The sequence below is a fragment of the Triturus cristatus genome, chromosome 3_1, assembly GCF_964204655.1.
Source record: "Triturus cristatus chromosome 3_1, aTriCri1.1, whole genome shotgun sequence".
NCBI lineage: Eukaryota > Metazoa > Chordata > Amphibia > Caudata > Salamandridae > Triturus > Triturus cristatus.
Window position 1 is genome coordinate 245,851,027 of NC_140583.1, and position 27,924 is coordinate 245,878,950.

Consider the following 27,924-nt stretch of genomic DNA (forward strand, 5'->3'; position numbering starts at 1 on the left):
TAGCAACCAGCAGTTCTATCCACATTTCCGACTCCAACATGCCTGGACTCGCCAACAATTCCCAGGCGTGGGGCTGGAATGGAAGGTACGTGGCGAACAATTGAATTCCGGGCAACAAAGGAAACTCGACTCACCCTCCGGTCACGGGATGCGAAGCAGAGCATTTACGTACGTGTAGACTAAAGCGCGGAGGGCGAGGGGAGGGGTCGGTTTCCTCACCCAGTCAGTCTCTCTCAGCTCGAGGACCTGGCGTACCCTGGCTTGATTCTGGGCGCCCTCATCCTTACATTTCTGTTTATTTGCGGTTTTATTTATAGTGAACCCGGCCCTGTGCCCCATCAGAGCGCTTCAAGAGGGATCAGCGGCTAAAACACATTTACCAAGCGGGTCAGATTGAGAAACAAAACAGGCCCGGGTTACGAAATAAAAATGGCACCATGGCGAACCAGATAGCTAATAAGAGTCCCATATTTGCAAATCGAAGTAGTTTTGAACTTATGAAGACACGCTGTATAGGTGTTTTGCAAGGTTTGTAAGACTGCCTGGATCTGTGCTTTCTGCAGGCAATGCTTGTTTGATATCGTAGAAATCAGCAGTAAAGACCGGGCAGCAGACCATTAAACAGCCACACAAAGGGCAAGAAACCCGGCTCACACAGCGAGCGGTCAGGCCAGCCTTTCTGGTTCTGCCCGAGTGCCCCACACAGGTCAGGACGACCTTATTTAGTAAGACATTAACACAACATAACGCACATATAGAACTTCTGTTACACAATACCCATGCCATGTAGATTGCATCAAAGGTGTGACAGAGAGAAATATAAAAGGTGCGTGCAGAGGGGCCTTCGATAGCCCTGAAGTGCACACATGCCTCTGAACTGGGATTTTGCATGGTTGCACAAATACACATTTCAAGATATCCCAAACTGTTGTTCAGTTTGTTTCTAAGAGCTCCCAACTTTTGCCACAAAGGGAACCAAAGTACAGGGATATAAACCGATTTGTCCAGGATCACACACAGATAATCAAAACGTTATTCATAGACAACGCTTCATACTGCAGTATTACCATTACAAAGTGCTTTACATAAAAGATGTTCACCAGACGTCGCCTTCCTCACAGAAACATGGATGAATGCCTCCTCTGCTCCCGACATCGCCATAGCCATCCCGGATGGCTACAAAATCGCCCGGAAAGACCGCGTCAACCAAACCGGAGGAGGCATCGCCATCGTCCACAGAGACACTATCCGAATCACGACCAACTCCAATGACTCCTTCCCCGCCGCCGAACACCTTCACTTCCAGATACACACCGACCCCAAAACCACCCTCAGAGGTACCCTTGTATACAGACCCCCAGGACCACGCACACAATTCAGCGAAGCCATTGCAGACCTCGTCAGCCCGCACGCCCTCACCTCCTCAGACTACATCCTCCTAGGAGACCTCAACTTCCACCTGGAGAACAACAACGACAGCAACTCCGCCACCCTGCTGGACAACCTTGCCAACCTCGGACTCAAGCAGCTGGTGAACACCCCCATCCACTATGCCGGCCTCACGCTTGACCCCATCTTCACCTCCAGCAAGCACATCTCCGTCAGCCACTCCACCGAACTACACTGGAGAGACCACAGCTGCGTCCACTTCAACTTCAGGAGAACCACGACCCACCACCACCCTCAACAGGTTCCCCGCATAAGATGGAGCAAGATCACCGCTGACCAGCTCACCACCTCCCTCAGCCAGAACCCCCCTACCATCACAACGGACCCCAACGAAGCAGCCCGCAACCTCACGCAGTGGCTCACAAACTGCGCCGACGCCCTCGCACCACTGAAGAACCCCCCCAGCAGACACGGCAGCAGGAAAGCCCCTTGGTTCACCTACGACCTCATATTCTCCAAGAAAACCTGCCGCACCCTCGAGAAAGCCTGGCGTCATGAACAGACAACTGAAAACATGACAGCCCTCGAACGCCACCCGCAAACACCACCTGCTGATCCGTACCACCAAAAGGACCGCATTCAAAGAACGCTTGGACAACAACTCCCACAACAGCAAGGAACTCTTCAGCATCGTCAAAGAGCTCTCCAGCCCCAGCGCCTGCAACAACGACATCACACCCTCGCAGGACCTCTGTGACTCACTCGCCTCGTTCTTCCACCGTAAGATCGCAGACATACACAACAGCTTTGGTGCACAGACCACGCACCCTACCACCGACCAGGCGCCCCCCACCACCACCCTCCGCATCTGGACCACGGTCAGCACCGAAGACATCAGCCACACGATGAACACCACCCACTCCGACTCACCAACAGACCCCTGCCCACACCACATCTTCAACAAAGCCGACTCCATCATCGCACCCCAACTCCGGGACATCATCAACAGCTCCTTCGCAGTCACCACCTTCCCGGAGAGCTGGAAACACGCCGAGCTCAGCGCCCTCCTGAAGAAACTCACCGCGGACCCCACGGACCTCAAGAACTTCCGCCACATCTCTCTCCTCACTTTTTCGGCCAAGGTCATCGAGAAGACCGTCAACAAGCAACTCTCCGCCTTCCTCGAGACCAACGGATCCCTCGACCCCTCGCAGTCCGGCTTCCGAGCAAACCACAGCACCGAGACCGCCCTCATAGCAGCCACCGACGACAGCAGGTCCCTGCTCGACAAAGGGGAGACAGCGGCCCTCATCCTCCTGGACCTCTCAGCAGCCTTCGACACCGTTTGCCACCGCACCCTAATACAGCGCCTCAGCAACATCGGAATCCAAGGTAAGGCCTTGGAATGGATCATCTCGTTCCTCGCCGGCAGAACACAGAGAGTCCGCCTCCCCCCGTTCCGGCCCATGGCCACCGAAGTTATCTGCGGCGTCCCGCAAGGATCTTCTCTCAACCCCACCCTCTTCAACGTCAAAATCATCTCCTACGCCGACGACACCCAGCTGATCTTCTCCCTCACCAACTACCGCACCACCGCCAGAACCAACCTCCAGGAAGGAATGAGAGACGTCGCGGAATGGATGTAGCACAGCCGGCTGAAACTGAACTCAGAGAAGACGGAAGTTCTCATCCTGGGAGCATCCCCCTCCACCTGGGACGACTCCTGGTGGCCCCCGGCCCTGGGCTCCGCACCCAAGCCAACGGACCATGCTCGCAACCTGGGCTTCATCCTGGACTCCTCCCTCACGATGACCAAGCAAGTCAACGCCATCTCGTCATCCTGCTTCAACACCCTGCGCATGCTCCGAAAGATCTTCCGGTGGATCCCCACCGACACCAGGAAGTCGGTCACCCAGGCCCTCGTCACCAGCCGTCTGGACTACGGAAACACCCTCTACGCTGGAACCACAGCCAAACTACAAAAAATACTCCAGCGCATACAGAACGCCTCGGCACGACTTATCCTGGACACCCCCCGCTTCAGCCACATCTACCCCCAGCTGAAAGACCTGCACTGGCTCCCCATTAGCAAGAGGATCACGTTCAGACTCCTCACCCACGCACACAAGGCTCTCCACGGCATGGGACCCACTTACCTCAATATTAGGTATTGGAACAGCACCCAATGTATTAACCTCCGATCACAGAAGATCGAGTCTGTCTCAGTGGGATTCGATCTTCAAACACTGCTGCGCACACCCCTTCATTGTAGTACAGAGACTGTATGTAGATGCAGCCCCGCTTACCTATCATTTTTTTGGGTCATATGTGTCAGGGAATTTGTGGGAATCGGAAGAGCCATTTTTAGTACTTTTTGAAATTCCAGGTAAGGGAAGCGGGAGGAGGCTGTACCATCTGCAGGGTAGAAAAACAAGCATTTGCAATGCAATAAGTCTTGCATTATTAAAGTTTGAGCTATTGGTGTTGCATTATTTAGCAATGCCAATAGCTCAAACTTTAATAATGCCAGACCTATTACATTGCAAGTGCTTGTTTGGTATGCATGCAGCTCTGAGCAACTGTGCGGGTATTTTTGTGGTATTTCATATCATCATAATTTATTCATATGGTTACTGCACTGGGTTGTCCCATCTCACAGATGAAAGCCAAGCAGGGCAAATACTGTCTGTGATTATTGAATATTGTTTTGTGAGGTCACCCTCTGGCTCACAGTCAGAAAGTGACTCCTCTAAAAGATTCCGATTGTTGTGGGGAGAAAACAACATACTAAATAATGGCTGCATGCTGGAGTCTGCACAGGGTATCATGTGGAGTGAACTTACTAGTGAAAAGAGGTCAGCTTGTGACTGCACATTATAATTCTTTTTGTGATAATTAGGCCGACATACAGAATGATAATGGGCCGATAGCAATCTGTGCCAGGTTGGGGAGGGGCTGTTGCAGGCCACTGATCACAGCAGGAGCGCGAGCTGGGCCCTGTACTGAAAGTTACACAACTCTCAGGCTGTTTGCAGGGGGATAGCTCACTGAATGTGCAGAATTACGGACAAAGGGCGTCCGTGAAAGAAATCCTTACGGACAATAGACATGAGGCCCAAATAACGGGCGGTCTGTGAAATTCACGGACGGTTGGTCACCCAGGGCTCGAGTCGGGGTACCACGCGGGTGGACGGCGTCCCCCCACTTATTTTACCAGGTTTTAACGGGTGGATGCCGTCCCCCCTGCCCAAAAGCTGGACTTCACTCTTTGGCCTCTCTGGAGCGAGATCAGAGCTTATTCAGAACGTCTGTGTACCTGCATTCACTGCGGGGGGGGGGGGGATTAAACGCAGCCTCCGCGAGGTAGGGTGCAGACCACCTTTCATCTAAAGGCATATGAATACCCATGAGATTCCTGTTGTGACGTCACTTCCGGTGACAGCGTCCCCCCACTTCTCGTCACTTCCGGTGACAGCGTCCCCCCACTTCTTTTTTTAGGACTTGTGCCCTGTGGTCACCTAACTGTATGAAGGCATTACACATGGTTCCCATTTGAACACGAATAAGGAAACAGTCATGATTTATGTACAAGAGTAAACATAGCTTACATTTTGGGCCCTGTGTACGAACGTTTTGTGATTCAGTATCAGTTGTAAACTGGTTAACAATCGATCACATGTCCTGAAAACCATGGCTTTGGGTATTGTAGCACAGTGAACCAAATTTTATACCCATTCACTTCTTACATCACGAACACGAAATACCGATTTCGAAATAATGATTTCTATCTAAATAGTCATTTGAAAATCGTTGTCAAAGTATTCATAATTAGTGAATAGCCACTGGATGGGTGTGTTGCACATGAAATGAATCACCAAATGTAAAGCAGGTGGTAACCAGGTGCAAAGTAAACAAGACATGTAGCAAAAGACTACCAACAATTCTGCAAATGTGCATCTCCGCTATCCAACAGAGAATTCTCATTTCCACCTGTGCTGTGAGATAAACTGTAAATCATCTGTCTCTTTAGAAATATTAACAATAATAAGGAATAAAAAGTTTGGATGTCTGGTTCACAGGTGCAAATATGGCCAAATTGCGCCGTGCATGCCAGTGTCATATTGTGGGGCTGCGCACGGTGGTGTATTCTTCCTATTATTCGGGATCATTTTCGGGTTGGATTGAGAAAACAGCATTTACTTAGTGATTAATGGGTTTATTTAATGAGGACTCCTACAGGCATCACAAAATGATCAAACAAGGATCACAATTTTATTAAACAACGATTTCAGAATTAACAGGCAAAAGCTGCCACATTGTCAGCAGTTCTGACACAATCAAACCTGGTGACACTTTTGTATTGCTTGTCCAGTTCTTAAGACTAGAAGACGCCCCCAGGAATATTGTGAGTAGCCATGGTAATCAGTGTTTGCCCTTCTCGAAAATGTGTACAGAATAGACAGATTTTGTAACTTCTTTGACGATCTTACACAATATGTGGCTGGGCAGGACAAAATGTGAGACAGCGTTCATCACACCCCCAGCATTTTTTGCCCCAAGACATCATCATTTGGGTTCTTTCGTTGGAGGTTTGGGAGTGAGAAAGCAGGTTTCTGATTGGTCACAACAGATGCATAGTAAATTTAACACCTGTGCAAGGCTATTAAGATTTTCTTTAAGCACTGCCAAATATTTGGTGGATACTCACCAAGCCTAGTGCCTGATCGACTGCTTATGAAAAGCTTAGGTTCAGGCCACTAGTAAGCTTTTAAAACAGAGAGGTTGCATTATCTATGTCATGAGGAGAAGCAATGGAGAGCTGCGAAGCTGCTATAAATATGGTGAAGAAATAAAAAAAGGACCTTGAGGGAAGCCTTACACACAAACTGATCTGGGTATGTATTACGCACTCTGGCATTACCACAGTACTTGCATGTTAATCCGCATTCCTCCATCTTAACTGCCATGGTCTACAGGGTGTACATGGGCAGGTCTGCGCCATGGTCTACAGGGTGTACATGGGCAGGTCTGCGCCATGGTCTACAGGGTGTACATGGGCAGGTCTGCGCCATGGTCTACAGGGTGTACATGGGCAGGTCTGGCGCCATGGTCTACAGGGTGTACATGGGCAGGTCTGCGCCATGGTCTACAGGGTGTACATGGGCAGGTCTGCGCCATGGTCTACAGGGTGTACATGGGCAGGTCTGCGCCATGGTCTACAGGGTGTACATGGGCAGGTCTGGCGCCATATCACCTAAGAAGCTGCTTCCCCTCCTCCTTCAGGCTTCGCTAGAGGCACCAGTAAGGCTTATACGTGTGAGGTAAGAGGCAGTCTCTGCAGGGTTATCACCACTGTGATTTTGGAAAGCAAAGAGGTGACTAGATCGCAGTTCGTATAAATAGCTACCTAAAGTTTACAGATTGTGTGTTACTAAAAGCATATTTCAATGCAAAGTTTGAATCCCCTCTTTCTGGCCCTACTAATCTATCTTACGAATCTTTTAATGTTGAGAAGGTGTCCAGTGTGGAGGCAGTGCCATATGTCGGAGCGCTCTAAACTCTGCGAACAGCCAAATATTTAGAGCAAACTGCTGCTTAGAAGAATCAGAAACATAAAACAAACAAAGCGGGCGCAACAACTGGGGGCCGCACCATATCTATGTTACGCATAACACCGCGTACGGTGTCGAAATACGACAAAAAGATAGATAGAATAACGAAAGTCAAAGGACAAAAGGAAAGGAAGAAGGACACACAAACTATAGAGAGGGTGAGTAACCTAAAACTCACCTGATGATCAAGTAAGGGGGAGGTGAGCAGAATCCTTCCTGATATGACATACCTACTTAGAATAAACTTCGAATAGGAAATCCAATGAGATCACGGGCCTCTTAAAATAAGGTTATGGCATCTGTGTTGGAGTTGAGTACGCAAATCGTCATAACCAAAGCTCGGGACTGTTGAAATGTCATGGCCTCATATTAGGGCCGCGGGTTTGATAGCCTGAGGAGAATTCCTGCATGTGGAAGAAAACAGGAGTGTGAAAGCGGCATTGAAAAAGGGGGTGGGTCAAATCCCTGGCGAAACACGTTAACGTAGTGGACCCAAAGAGAATGAGTCAAGAAAATAGGCCAGGTCCGAACCCCCGTGGAGTCTTTCAATTGTAAGCTGCCATACTAATCAATAAACCAAAGAGCATAAAAACGTCATGATGCTCAGTCGTATAATGCTGAGAAAACAACAATATGCAAACAATGTGGATAGAGTTATAAAATGAATACACCAAACGTATTTGGAAACCCACCAACTAGATAAGGCCACCAGTAAGTGAAATAAATTAAAAAAGCAGTCCACCATTAGAAGCGGCATGATAATCAGAATGCACGTGACCTACCAATATGGAAAGGTGGAGTAATAAAAACGCAATCACATATTATGGGCCACATGTTATACATTAGATAGACCTGCACCTTAAGTGCAAGCCCACCTACTGCGTGAGGCCCACCTTAGCCATTTGCATGATACAACAACAAAAAAATGAGTAAGAATAACTCCACATGAAAGAATGTCATCAGTCATACAACGTTACTTCACGAGTCGCGTACCGCCTGATACACATTCATTGAACGTGCACCTCACCCGTAAGTATGTCACCCCCAAAATAAAAAGATAATAAATATGACCCAACATCGATAGACAGTATCTACAAAGTGGAAGCAAACCGTATTTACCGGCCACACAATGTACAATGAAATAACGTGCACCGCACAAGAATAAATATCATATAAAAGCAGAAGCAAAGCAGACATAGTCCCGGGTTACGGGCCGCCTGAGTGAGCGATTAAGCCAAAATAATGACAGGAGAAAGTACGCATCGCTTACCAAGTAGTAACAACTGCACGTCTTAACAGGAAACGGGTCGGAAACAATGGGCCCGGTAATGCACATCCGAATATATAGGCACAGAGTAAAGAGAAGCCGCAGCTTATTAGAATGTCGTTGCTGTGATCGACGCCAAGGCGTAGGGCCCATGCCTCCTTTGAAACAACTTAGCAAGCCTTATTAGTAACTAAAGACATTGATGCCCGATGCCCACATACACAAACAAAATGTGTCTGTCAACACATTAATAGAGAATACTGTGAGCGTGAAAAAAGGACATTATAAAAATTCGGCTGACATAAACAAAGTATGTCACAGGAGGGAGGAACCCTACGTATAGCGCCCTGCCTATTTTAGCTTAGGTAAATTGAATATCTGGGAAGGGGTAGCCAAAATCACAAAAAATATTCATTAATGAAAAATCTCAAGAATCTTGAAACCCCAAAAGATATGGTAGGAGGGGTTAGGTGGCCATAGACAAGTGAAGAAGCTGGGGTAATCATGCGATCGGAGTCACATAGAGCTTTGCGCGCCCGACATCAACGCGAACACAGTAAGTCACAGGAGTGGGGAACCATGCGTATAGCGCCCTCTCTTGTGTGACTCAGATAAATTGAATAAATATCATGAGATAGCCAAAATCAAAAAATCTAACAATCCACGATCTCAAAATGTAGGAAACCACAGGAGATATAGTAGGAGGGGTTAGGTGGACATAAACAGGTGAAGATGGGGTTGTCATGCGTCCGGAGTCGCAGAAAGCTTTGCATTGACATTCCACCAGGAACAAAGAATAGCAACATTAAGAGCAGAAAGCAAAAGGCCACGATAATCCAAAAGGGAAATAAAAGTAACCAAAAAGCATAGTAGCACATAAAACAGCACCCAAGGCACAAATAGCATGGGAGAGCTGGACTGATTAAACGCGTAAACCACATATGCCCTAGTGTATGTGTAACAAGCGCTGGGAAAGCTGAAAAAAGATTGCTTTGGGAGGGACAGATAGAAGATACAAGCGCGGTGAAAGCAATTTGGGGGTAAAATAATTAAATAAACAAGCGCGCTGACAAATGGAAAAACAAGCGGCAGTGAAATGTAAAAAAAAAAACACGCCCGCGAGTGGTGCGCGCGCCACAGCGAGCCATATGTTTTCAATTATCGCGCCCGTGTCGGGGCACGCTAATTGAAACCACATGGGCTTTGGTGCGCGTAACAGACACCAATAGGCCATGGGCGGAGCAATGCACCCGCCTTTGGCCTATTGCGTGCTCTGTTTAAAAAAAACACGCAATCAAAGCCCAATAGTGGAAGCCATAAGGAAAAGCACACGCACGAGCATGTGCGAATCCAGGCTATGTTTTGAAACCCCGGTCAAAAGGACTCTCACTGGGCGAGCAGTGCTGCGCAGTGCATCGCTAGGCGTGAGACCTAAAAACGCAGGGGGTGGCAGTGGAAAAATCGCACCGGAATCAAGATAAAAGTCCAGGGTTAGGCGAGGAAGCACACGTTTTATAAGAATGTTCGCCAAGAACGATAGTCACAGGGTTAGTTTTGTCGGCCTCGTGAATTCCATTCAAAGTGAAAGATTTGAGAAAACCGGTTCAACAAGAAAAGATTACCTAAGCTGGTTTCCGCGGGTTTCTTGTTCATCAGAATCACGCAGGACCGCTGCTGGACCATTCTGGGGGAGTTTGGGGTGAGGCTGACTGTGCCCTAACAGTGAGGACAAGAACGTGTAGTGACCACTTTACACTGAGCCCAACAGATGCCCGAGGGCGAGTGCCCACTTGTGCTGCTGTGGCTGGAGCAGCAGGATGTGACGTAGTCAGTGAAGGCTGGGAAAGGACTCGGGAGATGAACGAAACAAAGCGCCACCAGAGTGGCTGATTTGATGATCTCTTGTACTAGGACAGGTTTTAGTTTTCAGACTAGACCTGCTACCGTGGAGAAGGTGACCAGAGCAGTGGTATGTCCAGTGTTTAATTTGAGCCGGTGGTTTCTGCTGCACGGCACCAGCACTTAATTATCATCACCAGCACTTGTTATATCTGCCACATAATGGTACTGTTTAGCCAATTTGAAGATGAGCACAAGAACAGTCCTTTATTAATTGAATATGCATTATAAATAGGGCTCCCGGTTTTATGGTATTTATTTTTTTGACATTTCCATCTATATTTATCCATATATATTTTTTGTTAATTTTATCTGTATTTATCCAGATTTATTTTGGGTTTTATGGAAAAATGAAGCTGAAATTAGTATATTTTCAAATTTGTAATCAGTAAATATGCACTTCTGCTTGAATGCCCACTAGGATTCAATGCTGTAAACACCCACAGACAATAAATCAATGCACTTATAAGAAATTATGCAAATTTCAGTATCAACCTTGTGCATATCTACTGCTGTTAAAGCCTCTTTACTAAAATCCCTTCCTTTTTTAGCCCACTTTTCTATCAATCCACACAGCTATTAGCCCAGCAGTCATAGCAGACACTATTTAGAATTACTCAAAAAGCAACCCAATTTATGTTTTTATCCACATTTAAAAATAAATACAGACAAGAAAATAAATGTTTTCTGTCTGTCTTTAGCTGTAAAAACCAGTAAAAACGGAAAACAGGGAGCCTTAATTATAAATGGCTAATAGCTGCTGCCCAAGCCATTCTTATAGCTTTGGGGGCCTGGCATAATCTAATTTATCACAGTTTTATTTCTCAGTGCACTCCAATTTTCAACAATAATAACAAACTTCTACTAGTTCGTGGTGTGCTACTCCATCTGTTACACTGTGTCTGTCAGTGCCCTACGTAATACTGTACTGCATGGGTCAGGCGAGCCAGTCCCTAGGATGTGTGCACTTTTAATGAAACATTATGTTTCTTATCATAGTTTCACTTTCATCAAAAGAAATATTTCCAATGTCTCTGAAAATTCAGTAACTTCATGCATTTATTAATTCATCCTTTAAATCATAGAACGTTGATTCCAAATTCCATTATAGTATAGACACAAAACGCTTTTCATGATACCCAATGCATTTCGGGTCAAGTATCAACCCTTCCTCAGGGGTTTGGTGCCTTTATCCACAGGCAGCTTTTACCAATTCCGCAGACATCCAAGTAGTCCTAAGGATTGGGCTCCCGGGTCGGAAGCGTTGACATTAACGGATGAATTAATAAATGCATGAAGTTACTGAATTTTCAGAGACATTGGAAATATTTCTTTTGATGAAAGTGAAACTATGATAAGAAACATAATGTTTCATTAAAAGTGCACACATCCTAGGGACTGGCTCGCCTGACCCATGCAGTTCAATAATCTGAATGATCACACTTATAGAAGTGTGATGGTGACTAGTTGTGTTTTTAGTGTCACTGGCAACACAGGCAGGAGCAATGTGTGCAAGCGGAAGTGGCCTCCTGACGAGGGCCCTGGTACTGTTTTATTTAAGTTATAAGCAAATTCCCTTTGTAATAACCTAAAAAACATATACACTATAACCGCAAACAAAGCAAATATAGCATTCATAGAATAAAATATCACAGAAATACTTTTAAAACATCTAACACATCAACTTAAGTAGTACAAAATATTTCTTTAATAAAATCACATAAAAAGACCATTAAATTGATCCAAGAAAATACATTAATACGCTCCATAAAATCCCTTCAACATATATTGCACCTTTACATAAACATAAAAAGTACAAACACATATACAAGAGAAAACACAATTTCAGACTCCTAAATTAGTCTTTTACAAAAACATATCATCGGAATCAGTGAAAGAATGGTCTGGTTAAACTTCTATTTGTAAAATACCAAGACCATGTTCCCTTAGAGATTATGTCATCTGAGTAGCGTCGACGCGTTTCGATGGTTTTTATAAAAATACTCCCATCTTTTTCAAGACAAATCGATTCATAGGGTTTTCTCTATCTCTTGTTTCCTCATTGTTTAGAAATCCTCATAAAGAGATTTTTTGTTGACTTCGGTTTTGTATTAAAAGTCGAGAGGAAATCCTATATTGGAGTCCAATAGACACAATCTTCGCCTTATTTCTTTATACCTCGTAGATAACCTCTAATATTGAGCGCTATCATTCTATCTGGCTCCACTTGTTAGTGATCTGCTTGTCCCCTTATGTCACTGTGGGGTTCAAAGCACTAAAGGGGCGCAGTTCTTTGCACCATCCACAAGATAGGAGCGCGTGGTTCTTCCACGTAATATCTCCTAACAAGAAGCCTTCGTTCTACTCGATAGCCGCTGTCGGGTAATTCCTTTAGGCCTATTTTATTTAACATATTAAGCACTGAGTTCTACTCTCATTCTCCATTTTCCTCTCATCACCTTCACCTTGTTCTAAACAGTGATCACCCCTAGCAATACGTGAAAGTCAAGGCAGTTCACCTAATTTTCAGATAGTTTTAATACATCATTTACTCTGAAAGTTGCAAAATCTCCCTCCAATGATTGGCTTTCTAGTTTGTAGACTATAAATACTTTGCTTTGCACCGTGCATCAGACCGTCATAGAGCAGATTTCCGGGTTTGGAGGGTCAGCTGCTAAACTGCTGGGGTGGGGGGAGTCCCTGACCCTGCAGCAACAGGTGGCAATATTTAAAGTCAATCACCAGGCCAGCTGCAAAAACAAAGCCAACCATTCCGCCATGGGGGGCCAGCAGGCATGTTTTTTGTTTTACACGTAGCACCCTCCGCCCCTGCCCCCGATAGGGGTGCCCTTGGACAACAAAAAAGCAAACGTCCTTCCTCATGGTTTTGCCACAGCATGTGGGGTACATATTTACTTTTATTTCCATAATGACGGCGCGCATGGGAGAAACAGGCAATAATTGCAAACGGTTAAAATGCCGAGCAATTGAAATATTTTGGTATTACGGGCTTTTGAAAACTTTTTGGGGTGTCTTAGAGCAGACGGGGGTTACTAGGCTCAGATTGTAGCAATCAGAGTCTTTTACTACTTGTGTCCTGGGGCTTTACCCTACAATTGAGCCCAACACTGAGTGCAGAGTACACCCCTTTATTACTTGACTCTCAGAGTCCAAGGCCAAGGTACAGGTATGGGGTGTGTGGGTGAAGACTCGGAACTCAATATGCCATCCAATACCCATCACAGAGTCAATGACAAACAAGGGCTTCAACATATAAAAGATAACATACTTTTCATCCAGCACAGCACAACACAGTACTGTACATAATCACCAGGGGGGACTTCAGCTGCTACACTGGTATTACAGGTAAAAAAAATTACTGGTTTGAAAGGCAAACTAAACTGTTCCTCTAGGGCAGGTGTCAAGTGGTAGTTCAGTGTGAGCCAGACATTAATCCTTCTGTGGGATCTTTTGGGTAAAGCACATGGGGAATACCAGTTAGCATGGTTAACCCCATTCTAAGGGGTTAAATGTAGCCCCAAGTGATGTACCCGCCTCCTTAATTATTGTTGCACACTTGCGCAGTACCTTTGTGTCCTTTCAGCTGTATTGCTGCCTTGTCCTGCAGATGCCGGAGCGAAACTGTGAAACATCACCACTGAGGGTGGTGTGCGTCCTCGCACAACCCTACGTCACTACAGCTATGGTGCACACAGCTCCAGTGACGTAACGCCAAATGATGGAGATCCCCTGCAGAATGTTATAAGGGGTCACTGAGTCCTTCACTTTGCCCCAGCCTAGCTAACCAACATTGATGCAGTTGGCATATGTATGTGCACTCCTGGACACGTAAGCCTAGGCAGCACCAGTGCTGTCATGAATACGTCGCACTCGAGTGCTGTTGCTTGTAATCTGGTAACAATTACTTAGTTTGATCGTTTTTGGGCCCAGACGCAATCATACCACTCAAAGAAAGCTAGAAGCCACCCTGGGGCGCAGCAGTGATTTCAAGGTGTTGGTCGATGCCCCTTCAGCAGTTGAGGATGGCTTCCTTCTTGGTTCAGCTCCTTCTCCGGCACTCTGGTTTGTTAGATGAGACTAAAGATGAATTCACAGTTCTTTAGCACCCGAAACTTCTAGGTGTATGTCATCTGTGGCAGGAAACCTTCCTGCCATAATGTATACATACAGGTCCAGAAGTGTACTTGAGAGCTGGTGTCTGAGGTCCAATATTTATACCTGGGCCTTCATTTGAAGTGGGAGAAGCTTCTATAGGTTTCCCTTTGAAGTCCACTGGCTTCATACCTTCCCTGGCTTGGCTGCAGACTAACTACAGGGGGTATACACCCTTTATGTGAAGGTAGGACCCAGCATATTCAGGAGTAAGTAGGGCTGTGCCCAGTTCCCCCATCCCATACTGCCAGTGATGGCCTATCCAGGCACACCTAAGCTCTCTATTGTGTGTGGCTGTCTAGGAGGAATACACAAAGCCCAACTGTCAGCTACACCCAGTCATGTGACCCAATCTTACAGTCTACAGGCACTAACTGGCTAATGCAGGAAAATGCCAACTTTCTAAAAGTGTAATTTTCAAAGTCATAAGGATTTTTCATTACAATTCCAAAAAAAAAATATGCCCTGGTTACCTGTTCCCATGTGGACGTTACAGCTCATTAAATGGAATAAGGTAACTCTAAATGTTATCTTATGGGCAAGGTAGGCCTTGAAATAATGAAAACCATATTAAAGAATTCTTCATTACCAGTACATGGTTGAGGGAAATAAAACCCTACTCAAGCAGAAACCACAGTCCTTGTCAGTGTGAAGTTACAAGCAAATCCAAAAGTGCGACCTACTTTTCCTCAATTTAAACGGCTTCCTTAAGCTAACGGGCTGACGAGCCTTGAGTCTGCACCTGCGCGCCAGGAGAGGTACTTGACCTGTTTTAATTACATTTGGCAGTCCACGCGGCACCCCTTTACATTGACCTGCTCCCTGCTGACGAGAGGCAACTACCTCGAAACACGTGTCCAGGGATGGCTAACGCATACACATACTGTTCTATTTACATTTTGTGGCATAGGCGTACCCGCCGTCGCAACTACATTTCCCACAGTCCTTTGGGGCAACTTGCTGGTGTGACGAGCGGTGTGCGACCTACTTTTCCTCAATTTAAACGGCTTCCTTAAGCTAACGGGCTGACGAGCCTTGAGTCTGCACCTGCGCGCCAGGAGAGGTACTTGACCTGCTTTTAATTACATTTGGCAGTCCACGCGGCACCCCTTTACATTGACCTGCTCCCTGCTGACGAGAGGCAACTACCTCGAAACATGTGTCCAGGGATGGCTAACGCATACACATACTGTTCTATTTACATTTTGTGGCATAGGCGTACCCGCCGTCGCCACTACATTTCCCACAGTCCTTTGGGGCAACTTGCTGGTGTGACGAGCGGTGTGCGACCTACTTTTCCTCAATTTAAACGGCTTCCTTAAGCTAACGGGCTGACGAGCCTTGAGTCTGCACCTGCGCGCCAGGAGAGGTACTTGACCTGCTTTTAATTACATTTGGCAGTCCACGCGGCACCCCTTTACATTGACCTGCTCCCTGCTGACGAGAGGCAACTACCTCGAAACACGTGTCCAGGGATGGCTAACGCATACACATACTGTTCTATTTACATTTTGTGGCATAGGCGTACCCGCCGTCGCCACTACATTTCCCACAGTCCTTTGGGGCAACTTGCTGGTGTGACGAGCGGTGTGCGACCTACTTTTCCTCAATTTAAACGGCTTCCTTAAGCTAACGGGCTGACGAGCCTTGAGTCTGCACCTGCGCACCAGGAGAGGTACTTGACCTGCTTTTAATTACATTTGGCAGTCCACGCGGCACCCCTTTACATTGACCTGCTCCCTGCTGACGAGAGGCAACTACCTCGAAACACGTGTCCAGGGATGGCTAACGCATACACATACTGTTCTATTTACATTTTGTGGCATAGGCGTACCCGCCGTCGCCACTACATTTCCCACAGTCCTTTGGGGCAACTTGCTGGTGTGACGAGCGGTGTGCAACCTACTTTTCCGCAAATCCAAAATTAACCTGGACTCAGTCTCATGGTAGCTTGGCACAGAGCAGCCAGGCTTAACTTAGAGGCAATGTGTAAAGTATTTATGCATCACTTCAAACAGTAACACAGTGAAAACAGACAAAAAAAGGATCCCACACCAGATTTAGGAAAATAGATGAATATTTGATCAATAAAACAAGACCAAAATAACAAAAATACATTCAGTAGAACCAGAGATATGCGATATTCAGATTTCAGTGAAAATAGTGTCAAACAGCACAAAGCGCCTACTGTGAAAATCTGATCACACCAGACCGGTACAAAGTCATAAGTTCAGGCTAACCGCAAAAGAGCACGAGCCGGCTACAGGGACACAGTAAGACCCCCTCAAAAAGAGAACCTTAGTCCTGGTTGCAGAGCATTGCGAAGTCCTGCATCAAGGATGCATTGCAGAGCCAAGGTGATGTATTGTTCTGAGGAGTTGCAGAACTGTGATGGGAGGTCCTGCATTGTCGTTGATGATCCTGTCCATGAGGGCTTGCAATGGGAAGTGCGACATTAGGGATGCGTTGCAGTCGAGGCAATGCATAGGTTGTGAGGTGCTGCGAGGCTGTGATGTGAGACCTGCATCCTCATCGAGGCTGCTGTCTACAAAAGAATTGCAATATGAGGGCCTGCGCCAGGAAAGCTTCTCACAGTGGCAGTACCAATATGGGTTGTGGGATCGTGCAGAGTACTTGGACTGAGAGAAACCTCACAGCAGAGGCAATGCACCTGTTCTGCTTGGGATTGAGGCGCGCAGCAGAGTGGATGCATCGATTTTGCTGGGTCCACAGATGGGCTGGCAGAGCATCTTGAGGCCCACTTCTAAAGGTACAGGACTTGGGTGGCACCATTTGGCAAGGTAGGACTCACAGATGGCAGAGTCCAGGTGTTATGTTCAAGGTTGTTGGAGCCTTCTGTTCTTGAGGCACTAGTCAGGAGGCCAGCAAACTAGCCCTTGCAGTCAGTCTGGGGTCCTGCATTCAACAGGTGCAGGTCCAGTCATTCTCACCCAGGCAAAAGGGCAACAGTCAGCAAGGCAGCAGTCCTTCAGAGCAGAAGTCTAGCAGAGTAGCAGTCAATTCAGCAGCAAAGCACTCCATTTTCCTGGCAGAATATTCGCAGGTCCAGAAGTGTACTGGAGAGTTGGTGCCTGAGCAGTGGCGGAACTCTATCAGGTGCTCCCCGGCCGAAGTGCAGTGCTGAGTGGGCCCCTGGAGCTTGGGGCCCCCCACGCACTGAGGGGGATGCGGGGACCTTTGTTACGCCCCTGTGCCTGAGTTCCAATATTTATGCCTGGGCTTTCCTTTGAAGTGGAGAAGCTTCTAGAGGTTTCTTCAAGAGGTTTCCATTCAAAATCCACAAGCTTCCTGCTTTTCCTGGTTGGGCTCTAGACTAACTACAGGGGGTATGCAGCCCTTTGTGTGAAGGCAGGACACAGCCTATTCAACTGTATGTATGGCTGTGCCCAGCTCTGCCCTCCCAGTGATGGCACATCCAGGCACACCCATGCTCTCTATTATGTGTGGCTATCTAGGAGGTATACACAAAGCCCGCCTGTCAGCTAAACACAGCCATGTGACCCAGACACAGGCTACAGGCACTAACTGGCTCAGGCAGGAAAAAACAAACTTTCTAAAAGTGGCATTTTCAAAACAGTACTATAAAATCCAACTTTAGCATAAAAGAGGATTTTTCAATACAATTCAAAAGACACCAAACATGTCCTGGTTACCTGGTTCCATGTGTAAGTGACTGCTTACTACACAGAATAAGGCAACTCCAATGTTATCCTGAGGTAGGCCTTGCAATAGTGAAAAACAAATGTAAGAGTTTTTCAATACCAGGACATGTCAAACTTTTTAGATACATTGCATCCTGCCCTCCGGGCTGTTCAGGGTCTACCTTCGGGGTGACATATGTATTAAAAAGGCAGGTTTGGTCCTCGTAAAATGTTTATTTTGCTAGGTCAAAATGGCAGTTTATAAATACACACACAGTCTGCAAGGGCAGGGCTGAGACATGTTTAAAGGACTACTTAAGTGCTGCGAGCCCACTAGTAGCATTTAATTTACAGGCCTGGATCGCAGGTAGTACCACTTTACAAGAGACTTATAAGTAAATTAAATATGTCAGTTGGTTGTAAGCCAATTCTACCATGTTGAGAAGAGAGAACATAGGCATTCTAACACTGGTTAGCAGTGGTAGTGTGAATACACCTAAGGCCATCAAAAACGAGATCAGCAAGAAATAGGAAAGATGACAGCAAAAAGTTTGCGGGAAGACCATCGTAAGCCTGGCAGCTCTAACAGTGGCTGATTCAGCCCCATTCTAAGTTTGCAGACACAGTTTTTGTTTACCATGGGACCCGTTAAAGGCTGTTCCTGCCATATGCATATTCTTTCCAGACTGGTTCAACCACAGAGTTTGCCTCAGTGTCAGCAGGATGATGCAGGGTTGGGAGTCAGGTAGACTTAAATCCAAGGCATAAAATAGAGAGAGGCTTCCCCTCTTAACCACCACTGAACCTAGTGGGGGTAACATTGCTGTGAAAGAACGAAGAAGGAAGGGAACAAAGGGATTCCCTCCACTACAATGGGACCCTCTGTCTCGCATACTTAACGTCCTCTTGTCTGTTCCATTTAAATGGACCTCAGAATAACTGGGTAGAAGCCTGTAATTCACATTGCTGTTTGCAACTCTCTCTAACCCTCCATCTTAGGTTCCACTCCAGTGCAGGAAATTAAAAAGGATTCATGTGTGGCCACAGACATAGGTAACGCACTCCAAGTAATGCCTGCTCCACACGCATGGGTTACACACATGTATCATCCATGCCCCACCTGAATGGAGTGAAAGACCTGGTCGCGATGATTGATAGACCAATTTAAAACACAGGAGATGTCGGTAGCCAACTCACCTTGGCAGACAACAACAAGTAAAAAAGGCATATATGCCACACTAGTTTTTTGTTGCCTCCACTGTCAGCAGTTTTGCACAGCCCGGCAAGCTAATGGTAGTCAGACTCATGAACTTTCACATCACAGAACCCCTTCCCCATACCAAAGAAAATCCGAAGTGCACATGTGTGATTGTCATGTGTGCTGAGTGGAAAAATTCAACAGACATACAGAACTTCCTCCTGCGCCCTCACAGAGCTGTATACAGAAACTTTCCATTTACATTTTTTGCAATTTTTTCCTCTCTAACTTCACTGAGCTGTATACAGAAACTTGCTCATTACATTTTTGCCAGTATTTCATCTATAATTCCACGAGCGGTGGCTGTTAGTGCATGTGAAATGATAACAATACATAATACAGAGCATGACCCTGCAAGCATTCCTACTCAGGTGCTTGCCAAGGAAATTCTGCCATGGCATTCATCCCAGAAAACAAATGGCTGACAGGCAGCTTGACTGCAATGCAGGAAATACCTACACACTAATGGCAATGTACCTCTCAGGACTCTCATTAAAGGACAGAGGGCAGGATGCACTAAAAGGGTGTTAGAAAAATTGGTCGCAATGTGTGTACCAACTTTCTGGGACCTTCCTCATTATTATTCATGAGATCGGTCGTAAATTACGACTCACTTCAATTGGTGGCCATCGAATGGATAGTGGCCTGCTTGGGTCAGCACACCTCTATGTATGTGACCACCTTTAAACACAGGGAAAAAAATCCTAAATGCAACCCTGTTTCCATAAAGGAAACAATGCTGTGTTTATAAAAAGTTTTTCTTTTTTTTTTAAATGTTTGTTTGAGAGTTGACAGTGGGCCCAAGGACCACTATCTACTATGCAATACAGTTGTTTTACACTCACAAAGGTGAAGGGGGTCGGTCCCCTTGGGAACGGGTTACTATCCCAACTCAGGAGTTGGTAACTTTTCAATGTTTTGACGGAAGGCTTGTAGTTCCAAACCATTGATACATATGGTACCAAATATGTATTTGAAAGGGACTCTTAAAACACACCCTCAAACATTGAATTCACATTTCTAAAAACATTCAGTGACTGAGAAAAAACTTTATGAATTGCAAGATGCGTTTAGTATGTAAGAAAAAGGATTTCAGAGTTCACAAACCTTCTAATTTACCGATGGAACTGGCAACCTTGATTCCTCGAATGAGAATCAAAAAGTGTGTTCTGATTCCACCTTCACCAATTCAGCTTGGTGCTACGCTTTTGTGTTTGGCAAGAGCGATCGGCCTAGCAGTCAGTCAGGCCTGTTCCTCAAATATATTGTATTTTATAAGAACATCAGTTCAAAGCATTTATTTTTGATAAGCGTGAGTTTGCATTAAACAGGATCAGTCTGCTATGCTTACAACAAAATGCATGGCCCATAGCGATGAACAATGCAGAGTAAGAACATGTGAAAGGTTAATTGAGGAGAGGATGTGGCCTAACGGCTAGCGCAGACAACCTCGGAGCTGGGGAGCCGGGTTCGAGTCTAGCCAGGGAACTCAACAGCCTGTGATTCTGGGAAACAATGAATCTCCTCGTTCCTAACAACATTGAACGTGTTGGTCTGTAACGCAACTGGCGCTCATGTAAAGCGCTCTGACACCTTTGGGTCCAACTGCTATATAAAACACCCAGGGCCTCATGTAGGAAGCCAAATACCGGTCGGTAACGGCCGATTTTCGGTAATTATACCGTTACCGACCGGTATTTTGGCTTTTGGTATGTAGGGGGACAATTTCTGTATTCGGAATTTACCGAATCGGTAAAATTACCGAATCGGTAATTTTACCGATTCGGTAAATTCCGAATACAGAAATGAGATGTAGGGGGAGTGTGTGGGTGATGTTTGGAGTCGGTATTTACCACCAACTAATAGTTGGTGGTAAATAAAGTATGGATGGTGAAATGCATTTCATAGCGCCTACAAGTGTGCAATGTGGCAGACATACATGCCCTTCGGGCATGTATGTGTGCCACATGTGCACACATGGCCGTTTCGGGGGTGCAACAGGGTGTCAATGTGACACCCTGCCACCCTTGCATGTGTTCCCCCCATTACCGAATCGGTATTTACCGATTCGGTAATGAGGCATACCTTCCCATCAATGGGAAGGTATGCCTCATTACCGAATCGGTAAATACCGATTCGGTAATTACCGAATTATTCCGATTCGGTAATATTTACCGACCAATTACCTACATATCATTTACCACTTCATAAATACCGAATCGGTAAAATTCGGTATTTATGAAGTGGTAAATGTGTCCCTACCTACATATGGCCCCCAGAATTTCTTTTTTTTTTTTAACATCCAGCCCTATGTCCTGCGCCTGTAATATTAATGCAAATGGTGGCACACATGGTGATGCACCACTGGTCAAAACTGGAGAGAATATTAGTGACTTGACTTTAAAAAACAGGACAACATATTAATTAAAAGGATGGGGAGAGAGCGTCCATTGCATGGGTTGTTTTTTTTTAAAGTAGATTGGGTTTGGTTGTTAAGCACAGGAATGGGCTATATTTGGAGCTGACATTCAGTCTCTTCTTTCAAAGACCAATGTATAAGCTCCTTCCATGTGTGGCCCTTGCAGTCTTTTACAGAGTTTTAATGCCAAGTTCAAGGAGTTGTTAGAGAACACAGCATTGGCGGATAGTACATACTTTGCTGAAATGCTTATTGAGCATATATTTGGACTGTTGTAATCATTTGCAGACATTACTGTGTCTGTCGTCCATCATCAGGTCAAGACTAACTAAACTTCAGACTGAAAATGTCGTTTTTCTCTCCGCCGGAGCCGGAGCACGTTTGGCTGTCTTGCTCCAGTGCACACACCCTTGCATAATAGTAGAAGGGTGTGAGCCTTCTGCCAAGAGTAGGTTTTGCGCCGTAAGTGGGCCTTTCGAGTACAAAAAATATACTTTAATACTTTTTCCACTTTGCATGTGTGCTCTACAGTTGGGACTTTGCGTTGGGAACGTTGCCATTTCCCTCATCCAATGCTTGTAACCTTGGGGGGGATGAAAGAAAATGAACTAAATTATACAGAGCACATTAAAACCATCTGTTGCATTGATTTCTGCCTCTTATTTATAATTAGGAAAATCCTCCCTTTTATTCCTTCGGCTGCCAGAAAGGATTTGGTAAAAGCACTTATTATTCCAAGAATGGATTATTGTAACTACCCAAACATCTTATCCAACGCTTGCTGGTACTCCAAAGCGCTGCAGCCAGGGTAATCCTGGGATTAAGAAGAGACTCGTCCGTCGACCAGCATTTAGAAACATTGCATTGGCTCTCAGTTCACAAAATATGCTACTGCAAGGCCTTATGCCGGTGGCATAAGGCCAGCTACAACACAAGACAGGATACCTATATGTCATCTCTCCTCTTAGTATACACCAAACCGGGATCTAAGTGCCAGATACACTTGTCTAGTTAAAACTCCTAGAGTTAGGAAATAAAGACAAGGCGGCTGCTCACTGGCATGACCATGGAGCAGTCACTTCCACCATGGAGCAGTCACTTCCACCATGGAGCAGTCACTTCCACCATGGAGCAGTCATTTCCACCATGGAGCAGTCACTTCCACTATGAAGCAGTCACTTCCACCATGGGGCAGTCACTTCCACCATGGGGCAGTCACTTCCACCATGGAGCAGTCACTTCCACCATGGGGCAGTCACTTCCAGAGCATGGAGCTCCTTGCCGCTTGAACTCTGTTCTCAACCCTTGCTGCTGATTTTCAGGAAATAACTTAAAACATTCCTGTTGATGCATAGTTTTTAGTCAAATGGCTACATTTTGGATAGACCAAATCTTTCGTTTTCTGCATTCTGCATCTTCATCATGTTTTCTTCCTTCTGGCCCAAGAGGGCTCTCTAGATATTTTATCCTTATAAGCGTCAGAACACACACTTTTTTTTTAAGTAGCTGTTTGCGCTCTATTAATGGTTTCAATCAATTAATCAATCCCACATGAAAAGTTTGAAAAATGTGGAGAGTTTTAAAACTTGCTTCACCGTTACACCTGCCTCAAGGAGTTTTACGTTTTTGGTGCAAATCTCTTTCTATAAATGTTAGTAGATTGTGATTTGCGTCCAAACCCGAAGGCGGTTCGATGGGAATAGCCATACACCACCCATGAAACGCCTCCTTGATGCAAAGTAGTCCATAGTGATACTCTGTGTTCTTTTGGCCAACTTTCCAACGCAAAGCAGGATTTGGAAATGAAGTACAACCACAACATCTTGTGCCGGGTTTGAGCGACAAAAGTAATGCAAACCCTGGCGTGAAGTGTTTGTAAATCTGGGACCGGGTGTCGTGGTACACGGCGGTTACAAAGCCACAGGGAAAGAAAGGGATTTTTCAGGGAGCGCACACATAAAACGTGGGGAGACTGGTAAGAGAACAGGAACATCCTAGTTCCAGAGCCAACAAGGAGCAGTGCTTAATTTGTGCCGGTGCTTGCAGGTGGTGAGCCCTGGTACTAATTTCTGAGATCCAGACTTGGCCCAGAGGAAGAAAGAGAAAGGTAGATAAGGGAAAACACAGGAAGAGGAATATGCGAGAAAGGTCGAAAGTCGCCAAGATAAGAACCATTAAGAAATAGGGTGGTGGGAGAAGGACATGCGGTGGAACCAAGACTAGCTGCATTGGTACTTGGCGGCGCCCGGGGCGGGCTCTGCAGTTAAGGTTTAGACCTCTGCACTGATTTGTTTAGGAATAAATGAAGCATCGCACTAGGCCACACCTTCAGTAGCTGATCACTAGTATACCTAAAATAAAAGGACCTCGTTGGTCCTGTGCGAGATTCTTTCCTCTGCACCAGTGGCTTGAGTTCACTGAAGAGTAATATTGACAGTAGGGGCAGTAGTAGTAGTATTAAAAATAATAATGTCTTATAATATAGCGGTTCATACCACACTTCTACATGTACTAAGCGCTATAAATAATGGCTGTTGAGACTCTGCTCCAAGTTAATGATACTCAGTACCACAGAGAACTCTAAAAGGGAAGTCCTTCACTGCAGCTACCGTTTTTCTGGCAGCCTACTAGCACGCATCAACTCCGCTCAAGAAGGAGCACAGACGAAGTGATCATTCATTACTTGGCCTCTCGGTGACACTTCAGCGAGAGATCGATTTAGCAGAGCGACCGCGACTCTGGGATCGAGTCCGATATTGCACAAGAGAGCAGCGAATAACTGTCAATGAAATGATACCGCGTCTGCAGCAGATCTGTGGGGGCAGAGCCCGAGCTCGCTCCCTATGACCGTTAATCAAAGACTTGTCACTTATAGGCCGAGAGACAGGTCTGTTTGTGATGAGGGAGTAGTCCAGTGCTTTAAATGGGCCGGTACTGTCCAGTACGGAGTACCGGCACTTTTTTATTTTGAGAGGGAGAGTACCGGCACTTCTCAAGAGAAATGCAATACTTTTAATTGGAGAGTACCGGCACTTCTCAGAAACAAGCAGGTACTCTGGTACCGAGTGCCTGCGGTTATATTTTCCCATTTCAAGCACTGGGGAGTACTGAGAAACTGTCGGCTTGCCGCGGGAGCGCTGCATTCTGCTCGGTCGCACTCGCTGAGCCCACCCGCTTACCTCCTTTGAGCCGCGTCCCCTTGTCACCTTGCTGGTGGGTGTCCGCGAGCCGGGCGCTCTTGAAAGGCCCCTCACCGCCCGAACCCGACCGCAAGCAGCACTTGTCGCTCCGCTAGAGTCCCGGCTGCAGGCGGCCGTCTCTCGCTGTCCCCATTTCAGAGATCTGCAGCTTACGGGGCTGCTATGGTAACTAATGAAGCGACAACAAGCCGGGCGGGAGGCTGCTGATAGCGAGCAGATTGCGAAAGGTGCCCAACTGTCAGGGAGTGGGGAGGGGGAGCGAGTCAGCACCACGCTGCAAACCAGGGAGCAACACACAGTGTCATCCGGTCCAAAGCTGTGCAACGCGTAACCACTGTACTGCAGCAGCGAGGAAGGCACACTGCAGAGCCAACCTGCAACCACACTGCACCTGTGCGGCCAAACTGACTCTTAATAAACACCAACGAAAGTGCGTTGGGAACTACACTTCAAACCGAACTAATAAACATGGACAGTCAGCCACAGTGGCACATCTCAGCGGCCTGACCGGGGGGAGCACAGACACTGGGCCCCATTACCAGGCATGGGCAGCACCCTGAGTGGCAGTGTGTCCCCAGGGCCGGCTTAGGGCTGGGGGCGTCCGTTGTGACAGTGTTTGTTGCGCCCCCCTATGACCACCTCCACCACGGATTCCCTCAGCGCCACCCTTTAACAGCGCCCCTCAAATCTCCATAACTCCTTTTTCTCAGATGCATTGAATAAAGCGCCGCCGCCACTGATTCCAGTGTAGCGTGTCAGATGGATGCCCCACAGTGTGGCAGGCATATCCACTCCGGCACCTGATTTGCCACTGCCATACAGTGCGGCCGACAACCCTCCTCCGGAGGCACTAGCATTAATTTCTGCCACCTGGCCTGTTCCTGCTTGGTGCCGCACATGGCCTCATGACCATCCACTGACCCCCGAGACTCTCCGATGCACTCACCTTGGACAGCGACATGGACTGCCATATCCTGTTTGATGACCAATGACACGGCGACCACACTGCAGACTGTACCCTACCTCTTCCGCAAGACTTGTCATGCCCGGATGGACTCTGGCTGGCCCTCCACGGGCCCATATTGTGTAGTGTGCTCGGCATTGCTCTGTACCGCTCCAGCTCTGCACTGGATGTGCAATAAACATCCAGTGATGCACTGCTGTGTTATGTTTTACATCATTCATGTATGAATGTGTGGATAAATGTAGGGACAGTGATGTCCCTTTCGTCAATGATGCTCATCCTCTGTGATGCCATTTGAGACGGTGCTATATAGCATGTTGTGAACCGGGTCCCGTGAACACTACAACAGGGACACACGCATCAGTCACTTCCATGTCCGGACATGGACTGAACCACGCCCAGATCCCACATGTCATTGTTGCAAGCCCTGCGCTGGTCCGGCATACGGCAGGCCAGACCACTCCTCTTACGCTCCGAGGGGGGGCCCTCATTGCTACCCATCGCAGGCGTACTCGCTGGTGGTGTGCAGGTCACTGGTCCAGTTGTCAGCATGTCACAGCCACTCCCTAAGGGCAGGTTTGCACGCACACCACAACCATCCGGCACAGGCGTCACAGGCCATGTGACTCCGCCAACATAAGGGCCCGTCGACATCACGTTCCTTTCTGCCGGTGGTGACTGGATGACCGGCACTCCACGGTTCTCAATCGTAAAGGGCCCATGAGTTGTTGTGCACAGGATTAGTGGCACCCGAGGCCTTGCGGCCGTCACGGGCCTGCCACCACGTGGCGCTGACTGGGGTTGCACAGGGTTAGTGGCACCCGAGGCCTTGCGGCCGCCACGGGCCTGCCTCCACGTGGCGATAACTGGGGTTGCACAGGGTTAGTGGCACCTGGAGCATTGCAGCGGGCACAGGCACCCCACCACGGGACGGTGACTTTGGGTGCACTGCGTCAGTGGCACTTTAAGCTGCTAAGCGGGTGTGCAGCCTGCGATGATGCCCCGTCCCGGCGGTCCAGACAGTTCAGGTTTTGTGTGGCCTGCTGGACCGCAATGTAGGCCAGAGCCAGCAGGCAGCGCGGGCCTACCGCCACGTGGCATCGCTTCCGGGATCACATAGTTGGTGGCACCTATTGGGCTGAGTGGGTGTGCATCCTGCAATGAGGCCGGGTGCCCTGGTATGTCCTCTGTCATGGAGTAATAAAGACCCAGCACCAAACAGGAGAGCTGGTGGCCTGTGGAGCGGGACGGCATGGTGTGGAGTGTGCCATGTCCGCGGGCCCCAGGTGTGTGGCCTGCAGCGGCACTTGGTGGGACCTCCTGTCTGCACGCCGGTGGCGGAAGGTGAGCAGTGTGGCCTGGGTGTGCATGGGCGGGCATGCTCCGATGGGAGGCGGGAGGGGCTAGGGTGCCTTAATCTGGGTGTGCATGGGCGGGCAGGCGATGTTATCTTGTGCGATTGTGTGTACTGTACCAAACATGTATCTGGACTCTGTTTCAGATGACGGGTCTGTCTCAGATGTGTGACCTAATGGACTGCACTACATGCCGGCAAGTGGTTGGAAACACACCAGTGGCAGCAGGTGAGCAGTGTGGCCTGGGTGCGCAGGGGCGGCGCTCTCTCTCTCTCTCTCTCTCTTCTTCTCTCTCGCTTTCTCCCACTCTCTTCCTCTCTCTCTCTCTCTCTCTCTCTCTCTCTCTCTCTCTCTCTCTCTCGCTCTCTCTCTCTTCCTCTCTCTCCTCTCTCTCTCTCTCCCCCTCTCTTCCTCTCTCTCTCTCCCCCTCTCTTCTTCTCTCTCTCTCCCCCTCTTCCTCTATCTCTCTCTCTCTCTCTCTCCCACTCTCTTCGTCTCTCTCTCTCTCTTCCTCTCTCTCTCTTCCTCTCTTCCTCTCTCTCTCTCCCTCTCTTCCTCTCTCTCCTTCGCTCTCTCTCCTTCCTTTGATGTGTGCAGGACACACCTTCTCATCATGATTTTTGTCTTGCAGGCTGTGACATTCGGATTGGCCCGAGGGGAGCCGCAATGTGTCTTCATTTCATTCCTGTGTTCATTTTAATAAAGTTTGATTTGTTGCTTCGGAAA

The 27,924-nt window shown here is 47.3% G+C and overlaps 1 protein-coding gene and 1 long non-coding RNA gene across 3 annotated transcripts in view; one reads left to right on the forward strand and one right to left on the reverse strand.

The window, feature by feature from the left end:
* The window catches only part of LOC146860022 (uncharacterized), a 269,057-nt gene extending 244,021 nt beyond the window's left edge, over positions 1-25,036 (reverse strand). For both annotated transcript variants that reach the window (XR_014978762.1, XM_085643785.1), the window contains exon 1: positions 24,859-25,036. The gene's annotated coding sequence lies outside the window, so the exon portion shown is untranslated. The remainder of the gene's footprint in view (positions 1-24,858) is intronic.
* On the forward strand, positions 1-27,924 carry LOC146860023 (uncharacterized). Its single transcript, XR_014978763.1, has 3 exons — positions 1-85; positions 27,345-27,426; positions 27,830-27,924. It is a non-coding gene; the product is annotated as an uncharacterized LOC146860023 (long non-coding RNA).